Source organism: Falco cherrug, chromosome 4, assembly GCF_023634085.1.
Source record: "Falco cherrug isolate bFalChe1 chromosome 4, bFalChe1.pri, whole genome shotgun sequence".
Lineage (NCBI taxonomy): Eukaryota > Metazoa > Chordata > Aves > Falconiformes > Falconidae > Falco > Falco cherrug.
The window spans coordinates 25,979,937-25,988,652 of NC_073700.1; the positions used below are offsets into that span (position 1 = coordinate 25,979,937).

Sequence of the window (8,716 nt, forward strand, 5' to 3'; positions counted from 1 at the left end):
CAAACCCCCACGGCACCCCGTAAGGGATCATCACCCAGAAAACCAGGTTGAGGCCATAGCAGAGGCTCCGGCGAGGCAGGGACGGCTGGGAGGCCGCAGCCTGGCCGGGGATGCGGGCACCACCGCCCCTGCAAGCCATGGGCACGGCAAACTGCCCCGGCCACGCAAGCGTGAGGGTCTCTGCAGCGAGCAGCAGGAACGCGCCTGCCATCCATGCAGGGATGCAACCCATCCCGCTGAGCACTGCGGCATTTCACCTCCTTGAGCAATCGCCTGCAGCATTTCATGTTTGTAATGGGTAATTAAGGATTGGGGTTTATAGATATTTTTTTTTTTCCCCTCTCGTAAGCAAGGGTAAAGAACGCCACGGATGTTTTATGATGTTTTCACAAGACACTGGGGATGGGAAGGAAATTTCCACTTGCCTGTCCCAGGGAGGGCTGCTGCTGGCCACACTGCTGACAAGGGTCAGGCCGGAGCGACAAGGGAACCTCAGTTCAGGCACCTCTAAGTGAGCCTCAGTCACTCAGTTCTCTTCCTGGGAGCTTGTTTCCTACAGCCAAAAGGTCTCAGCATTAGGTTATAGAAACCACTGGAATACAGGGAGTGAGCGCTGGGGTTGGGTGTCTTTGGGGCTCCTCTTTGAAGCCCCTGCACAGACCCATGGAACAGGAAAACACTGGATTCAATCTCAGCTCACAGAGCGCTGTCACCTGGAGCCAGCTTCCAAGAAGTACATTGAATCCATCCACCACCACACCTCCCAGCACAACCAGACCAGGGTTGTCATTGGGAAGGGTTTTTCCTTTTCCTTCGTGGCAAAAGGAATTCAGATTTCATTTATTTTTTGAGGTATTTGAAACATAATGTAACAGACATCCAGATTTCATCTGGTGCTTTGTATCAGCAGCTCTCAAAGTGTTGAACAAGTGATGCTGGCATCACCTCAGCGCACCAGGAGGCAGCTGAGCTGCCCTTGATTACCAGCAGCAGCGCTGGGCAGCATGGGCAAGCCCCAGAGCCAGCCAAGAGCTCTGCCCCTCTTGGGCCAGGGCAGAGGCAGCAAAGGCAGCTTCCAGGTGCTGCTGCCGCATACACAGTGTGGGAATGCTGCCAATGGCCATGCCATCACGCCTGGACTGTGGCCACACAAGCTGCTGCAGATGTCTCCCAGCAGAGTGACAGCTTCGGAACACTGGAGGGTCACAATCCAAAAGTGAAGATTAACCTGGCGTCCTGTCCTTGGCTTTTAAACATTTACCATTATTATTTGGGAGCAGGGATGTTTGCCTGAGCCTTCTAGAGGAAATGCTCCACGTTCAGGCAACAAAGGAATTAATTATTACTAAGCACGGGACTGAAACGGAACAAAACAAAAGCACAACCTTGAGGGAACGTGTTCCCTGTCGGCAGGAGCTCCAGCCAAGTGTCTGTGCACCAAGTGCCAGCCAGCACTGCCCGGGCATTCCATGTGACGGAAAAATTGCTGGAGGAAACCAGCTCAGCAAATTCCAGCACTGTACAAAACACCAACTGATTGGTTTTGGAAGATTAGGGAGAGTGAAACGTTTTTTGCAGGGCTATGGCTGATGTGCCACTAAGTGAACAGTTAGGTTGGCAGCTCCTTGCATTCTTTCCTGGAGCCCAGGGATCGCTGCTGCTCTCTAACCACCGCCTCAGTGCAAGGGCAGTCACCAGGGGAGTAACACTCCCCACGTGTAGTTCTAGTTAACCTCAAAAGCCAGGACTAAACAAAACCAATAAAATAATGCTGGTATTTTCAGCACCTGTCAGCTGTGGCTCCAAAAGCCCTCTGGAGCACATAAATCCTGCCTGGACCTCCTGATGGACAAACACCACTTGATCGCTTGGCTCATCACCAACCCACAGCACACAACGGGGCAGCAGGGGAGGGCAGGCGGCAAAACATGAACTGGCCACACAGGAATTGTCTAAAGTTTTCAGTTGTGCTACACAGAGAGGTGCCAGAAGAGCGTGCAAGACAAAGGGACACAGGGTCGTTCAGCATGGTCAGAAGTCAAGACCATCAAGACAAGCCTGAGCAAAGCAAGGAACTCCCAACTGAGGAGTCCACTGAGGCTCGAAGGAAGCAGCAGCATCTCGGCAGGCTCAGGGCTGCCTGGACTCTCCCATGCAGTCAAAGGTTTACAGCAGCAATATACATGATCTGTATCTATCATCATGAATTGGCAGAGGTCGTGTTGGATTTCTCTTATGCTTATCCTGAACTGTGACTTTCCTGCACTTACAACTCTTCAGCATGTTTTCCTTAACACATAATGAGTAATTTATTAATAACCTCAGTTTAAGCTACATCTCAACCCAACATTCCTCCTATGCCATTCTGAGAAGAGGCTGCACCAGCATCTGTCTCTTCTTTAGAGACGCCACTAACGTGCAAAGAAAACAACCCTGCTCTTAGCACCCTTTGCCCCTCACGGATAAGATTAAATACTTGGCACTAAGGTTTGCTCAGTAAGCTACGTAGAAATTATGCTCGTGGGAAAAGGCGTGGGGATGAGGACAGATAAATCTGTTCATATTAGCAGACACTTATTTTTGTCCTTGTTTGTGCTTGCACTGATTTGTTAAATAAGTGACAACAGCAACTCTGTCAATTAGTCCAGGAAACGGTGGTACGAAACAAGCAAGAGGTTTGAAAAATCCTTTTTAGGAACTGTAGAGAACATTTCCCACGTCCATCTACCTGGACAGGAGAGTCAGAATAGCCCTATTTCATTCAGCCCTGCCTCAATGTTTCATTCTGTTTCTCCTTGCTTCAGCGTGCAGATCAGCAACCTTTCATTTGCTTTTCTAACAAACAATAGCACCCAAAGCCAAACCACCCAAACTCAAACAAGCCCTTAAGCAGACACTTACGAAGATGCTCAAGTGCCATTAACATTTAACAATGCTTAAGTGCAGGACTAGAGCATAGTGGAGTCTCTGTTGAATCAGTGCCAGTACATTTTATAGGACAAGCTTCTGACTAGATGTCTATAAAAAAAGTTATCAACAAAATATTTTGGTGCTGCACGGTGGTGTTGCTGCAAGGAAAGACCCCAGCATAACCAGCATCCATGGTCAGCTCTTTTAAAAAGCGATAAAGAAGGCAAAGGCAACTCATTTGACACTGCCTTATCTTTACAGTATTTATCTTGGAGGCTGATAATCTTAATGATTACACAACTGTTACTGAATGAGAACTTGCAGAATTATTTGCAGCTCCTAGCAGTGACACAGGTTAGCTGACCTCTGCCCGTTTATAGATCCTATATTGCATAATAGTTTTACTTCAAAATGCTACCGTAATGCTTGAGTGCAGATGGAAATTTCCAAGGGTTCCTCACACAGACTTACCATTGTCTGTTGAAAAACAGGGACAGATTGGGGTCAGTTCTGCACACACAGAGCAGACTGGTTTTTGAGAAGGGAAAATAACCAGAAGGACGAAGCTACATTGCAACCTTAACGCTGGCATTTAACATCAAAATCCAACAAGCTCTCAAAGAAGGGATGGATGCTCCTAGTCCTGTGCAGCGTTTACACGTGCGCATCTTCCCTGCAGTTACCTAACACTGGGCTCCCTGTGACTACCATGCCAGGCACTACAACGGAGCCTTCTGTCCCCAGCAACTGCATTTCCCTGTGCCCCAGCAACACAGACCTAAAAAATCTTCTAAGTACGAAATAAGGAACTGGTAACTCTGCAGAGAAGCTTTAAATGCTACACACTAAGCTAACAACTGCTTTTCATTCAGTTCCTAGAGCTGGATAATCCCTGTGAGAACGAAGTAATTTAATTTTCTCGAAGGGGACTTCTTTTATCCATCTTTTAGGAGCGAGTAGGCAATGCTCAGGCATGGGTAACACGGATGAAACACAGGCACAGCAAAGCATAATCACCTGAACTGTGGTTGAAACTCGAACAGAACGAGGATCAACATCCAGGAGTCAGCACGGAGCAGATATGAGGATTTTCTTGCACCTGTCAGGAACAATTTGTGACAGGCATCTCAAAGGCAGGCAGGGACCACGTGCTTCAACTCCCTCAGTTTGCCATGGCAACTGGCCTCAGCATCCTCGTTGTGCAAATGCTTCACAGCCACTGGGAGAAGCAAAGAGGATTAACAGCATCTTGCTTCAAGAATAGCAGGTATGACCAGACACTCTGCCCCTTCCTGCTGCCCACACTCCCTGGCAGAGCTCCTTCAGCAGGACCCTCCTCCCCCACCTCGCACGCCGCAGCCCAGACGCCTGGGCTGCCAGGTCAGCCTTCTCCCAGAGCCCCACGGGGGCCACAGCCAGCCTGGCTGCCAGCCTGACTGGAGGTCCCATGTCACCCACGCTCTCCAAACAAATGGCATGTGTGAGGGACAGCCCTACTAACCACCCTGCCGCTGAAACAGAGTGGGACAGGGGGGAGGGGGAGATGCACCTTTTCAGGTGTTCCACAACCCATCAGCAGCACAGTGAGGAACACCACCACAGGCTCCCCACCGCTGAGACTCACCGGAGAACTCTTCCTGTTGATGCCATCAAATCTCCTGCTGTTACTACATGTACAGCACAGAAACTACATCCAGGAAGAAAGAGAAAACTAGTTGAAGTACTTTGAAGTGATCTTCAAGAGAATGACCCAGGTGTGGCTATGACATGGAGACCAGAGCTAAATTCAGGGCTGACAGGAGATATCCCAGTGGCAAAGATGACAGCATTGTGCCCTTACCTAGGGGTGTGTGCCAGCCAGGCCTGGTTCCAGCCTCTTCAGCCAGCACCAAGAATAGAATCACAGAATCATCTGGTTGGGAAAGACCTTTAAGATCATCAAGTCCAACTGTTAACTCAGCGCTGCCAAGACCACCACCAACCCTGCCCCTGAGCACCACATCTAAACACCTTTTAATTACCTGCCAGGGACGGTGACTCCACCATCTCCCTGGGCAGCCTGTTCCAGGGCTGCACAACCCTTTCGGGGGGGAATTTTTTCCCAATATCCCATCTCAACCTCTGCTGGCACAATGTGCAGCCGTTCCCTCTTGCCCTATCACTTGTTAGGTGGGAGAAGAGACCAAGAGCCACCTTGCTACAGCCCCGCACAGACACCAGCAGGCGAGCTCCTGCAGGCAGGGCCAGGCAAAGCCCTTCAAGCCCCAGGGGAAGCCGCCAGCGGGCAGGAGGGTGACACGGGATGATGGAGCTCTTGTGCCATAGTTGGCTGGCTGGGGCAATGCAGCTGACTTACACCTTGCTGTTCACTCAAGCTTAAATGATGTTCCCCCCCCCCTCCTTTAAACAAACTGTTTGCAGAGATGGATTTTGCTGTACTGTCAGTACCAATAACCCAGTCAAAGGCCAGGGATTTCACCGCGCAGCTCAGGGGAGCCACTGCTGGCAAGCAGTCACACAAACCACAGCAAGCAGCGGGAGGAGGCAAAGGCCATCTCTCCTGGCTAGAAAACATTGCTCAGCCTTTTTCCAGCTAGTGTCTTTCCAGCAAAGTAGCATTGTTTCAGCAGCACCAGGCACTCTCCAAACCCAAATATTCCCTGGAGAGGTGAAAGACTTATTTATATTAGTTAGCGTAATGAGAGCTAGACTGCCCACACCCATCCTCCCCCCACGGGCTCCCAAGGTACCACAAATTCCTTTGATCCTGTTGTAACCCTGAAGCACAAGGTGACCTACTTCCTTCACCACTGTTGGCAACCGAGCCAGAAGAGACTCTTGGAGAGTTCTGGCAGGAATCATTTCTCCTCTCCTAGCAGGATGCAGAACTGTTCAGCTGAACAGCTGCAAGATGGAATGTCAGAATCATCTAGATGAAGAGCAAACAGGGCACCATCGTGCCTTCCATCCCACGGCACCTGCTCTCCGATGCCACATTCTTCAGTGTTTCCCTCAGATGAACAAATTATACAAGGACTTAAAATAGGAATTGATGAGCAGAAATTCCACCAATATCTGCCTCATGCTAGCAGAGACATAACTTCCACACAGAGAGGATTAAATTGACAAAAAAGATGACAAAAAAGACTGACTGACAGAGCACAGGACCATCTCCTGTAGTGAGCTGCAGCCAAAGCCTTTTCATATGAAAAATGCTACAGCTCAGTGGTTGCACCTTAGATATTGACCAGTTCAAAGGGAACAGATTTGTTTGTTCCAGAGCAGGCAAGACTTCAGCTTGGCTCCCACTCTTAAAGGTATGTTACAAGAGGCTCAAGGAATATGCTCTGAAAGCAGGTCTTGCCAAAATTAAATTGATAGAAGAGATGGGGCTTTTATGCTGCTATGCATTCATTTACTTTATTCAAAAGAAATCAGCAGGACAGTCCTGTTGCCACAGAGCAAGCGTGAGTCACTGCACACAAAGACTCCTGCAGTGCAGAGGGTGTTAGAGGGATTTTGGTTTTTTGATGGTGTTTGTTTTGGGTTTTTTTAATCCCCGATTCTTACTAACAGATATTAACTGTCAGGTAACCTGACAATTTTAGCTATGAGCAGATCTGTGACACTACAGATTGTCTAGTTTTGCCCACCTTCATATTTAAACACCTTTGACTCAGCTATTTCAGATACTTTTTGTGGGTTGATTCAAATCAAGAGGTTTTTCAGGATAGACACTATCTCTCACCAGGTGCTTGTGCAGCACCCAACACAGGTAATGCTTATGCCAGCAAGTCAGATCAGAGCTGTTTGTGGACAGAGATCAAGGAGCAAAACATCAAAGAGTACTGCAGGCAGAATCAGGTATCTTGTCAAAGCCGTACCGAGGAGTGTCCAATATTGAGAGGTTAGTCATCCATTAATAAGTTCTTACTCCACACATTGCAAGGAAGAAAACTGCATCCATATGAATACGCAAGAAAGTAGGAACCAGCTTTTTTTATACACTAGAACAAGGATTCCGAGAGCTCAACAGAGATATTCAAGGACGGTTAGGTATGCAATAAGGCTGTAAAGGAGGCAAGATCTGACTCCCAGTGGCCGGAGAGCAATGGCACAGCAGTCACCACACCTTGTCCAACAGGCTTGCCTGCCAGCCATCCGCAGGGATGCAGAATTAACATGGCTCATTTCCAAATGATGGAAACATCTCTACAATAGGGTTAATGCACACTGTGAGGACAAAGCAGGTGTAAGCCTGCTCCCAAACCCCACTGATTCTGATTTAAAAAAACCCATCAAATTCCATGATCCTAGTTCACCTGAATCAAAAGGAATCTCAAAACCAGCACCAACTAGTAGAACAACAGGTCCTAGCTCAACCACATTCCCCAGGGGCTACAGTCCACTCTGAAGGTGGAAGAAGCAAAACATCTAATGTTGTCCATCTTAGGAGCATCTTACTGCTTCTTCAGAGTGGAAATGAACCACTGAAGTACCCAACCCCTAGCCATGCTTTCATAACATCACATCTTTGATCTAGCAAATGAGTCTGCAAGACAGCACATACCCCACAGGAGCAAAGCTCTTGTGTGAGTCAGAGCATCTGTAGGTGGGAGGCCCTCGTATGCTATATGCTCATTAAAAGCAAGAAAAGCAACTTAATGGTCCACAGCATGATCCAAGATGCACTACTGATGAAGTCCAAAAAAGTTTGAAGATGGCCGCATCAAAATATAAGACTTCCCAGAATTTAGACTTGGGAAAATAGCCTTTGGATAAAGGAAAAAAGAGCTGGGTGGGGGCAAAGGGGCACGAAGGCGAGGCAAGCACCGCAGAAGCCCAACCTAAATACTCACCTGTAGTATAACAGTTCTTTTAAAAAGTTATTTAATTTCTCCTCAAATGTAGAACAACAAAAAACCCAGCCCACCCAAATGCAACAACAACGCAGTCCAAACAAACTGTCAGTGAACAGGTGTATTATAAAGCTATCATAATTTCAGACAGCTCAAGGCCTGGACTAGTAAAGAAGTTAAAAAGACCAGAGCTAAGGCCAAGTACATTTTCAGAGTAACCTTGCTTTAGGTATCAATAACCAAGCGACTGGGCAGCATGTTAGCAGAACTGAGAAGTAATACTAGACTGTGACTCAAGTCAGCACAATCAGACCCATCTTTCCATCAAAACGCAGGTTGATTTTGTGGACAGCACAGCCATAAAAACAAGAAACTGCTGTTCCAATTGAGTCCTCTCTACTCAAATCTAAGGTTCTAGATCTATAGAGGTGAGTTTCTTGCACTGACCTTCTGAAGGGGCAGACACCAAGGAAGCAGTTGCATACTGGTATTCCTCCTTATGCCAACTGAATATCTCCTCTTTACACAGCTACACAGGTTAACTCAGGTGATACTGTCCACTGAAGACAGGCAAGGAAGCATGACTTTTATCTTCTTCCAGGTCTCTGGCATAAATGCTGTGTTTAACTAGGCAGTACGTGTGGAGGACTTGGAGGTCTAAGACAGATTTCACAGGTCCTTTCTGAATTTAGCAACTTGGGTTCATGTGAGGGCAAGACAGAGCAACTGTATAGTGGGAATGAAAAATATTCAAAAACTCTTAAAGTAACAACAGTGTGAAAACAGAAGGCAAGCCCCAGAGTGCTGCAGGCCATTAATGGCAGCAGGCTAACTGCCCCTGCTTCCAAGAAGCAGAAAGGTTTGTCAGCAAGTTTACTTCCCAATCTAGACAGCAGGCAACTGCTGTGGGAAACCACCCCGTGGCAAACACTGTAGTCCCTGGTTAC

General features: G+C 47.9%; 1 long non-coding RNA gene across 1 annotated transcript; it reads right to left on the reverse strand.

The window, feature by feature from the left end:
- Window positions 1-275: 275 nt before the first annotated feature.
- LOC129735988 (uncharacterized) lies at window positions 276-8,520 on the reverse strand. Its single transcript, XR_008732037.1, has 3 exons — window positions 8,217-8,520; window positions 3,928-4,009; window positions 276-553 (listed from the first exon to the last, which is right to left on the reverse strand). It is a non-coding gene; the product is annotated as an uncharacterized LOC129735988 (long non-coding RNA).
- Between the last annotated feature and the right edge of the window lie 196 nt (window positions 8,521-8,716).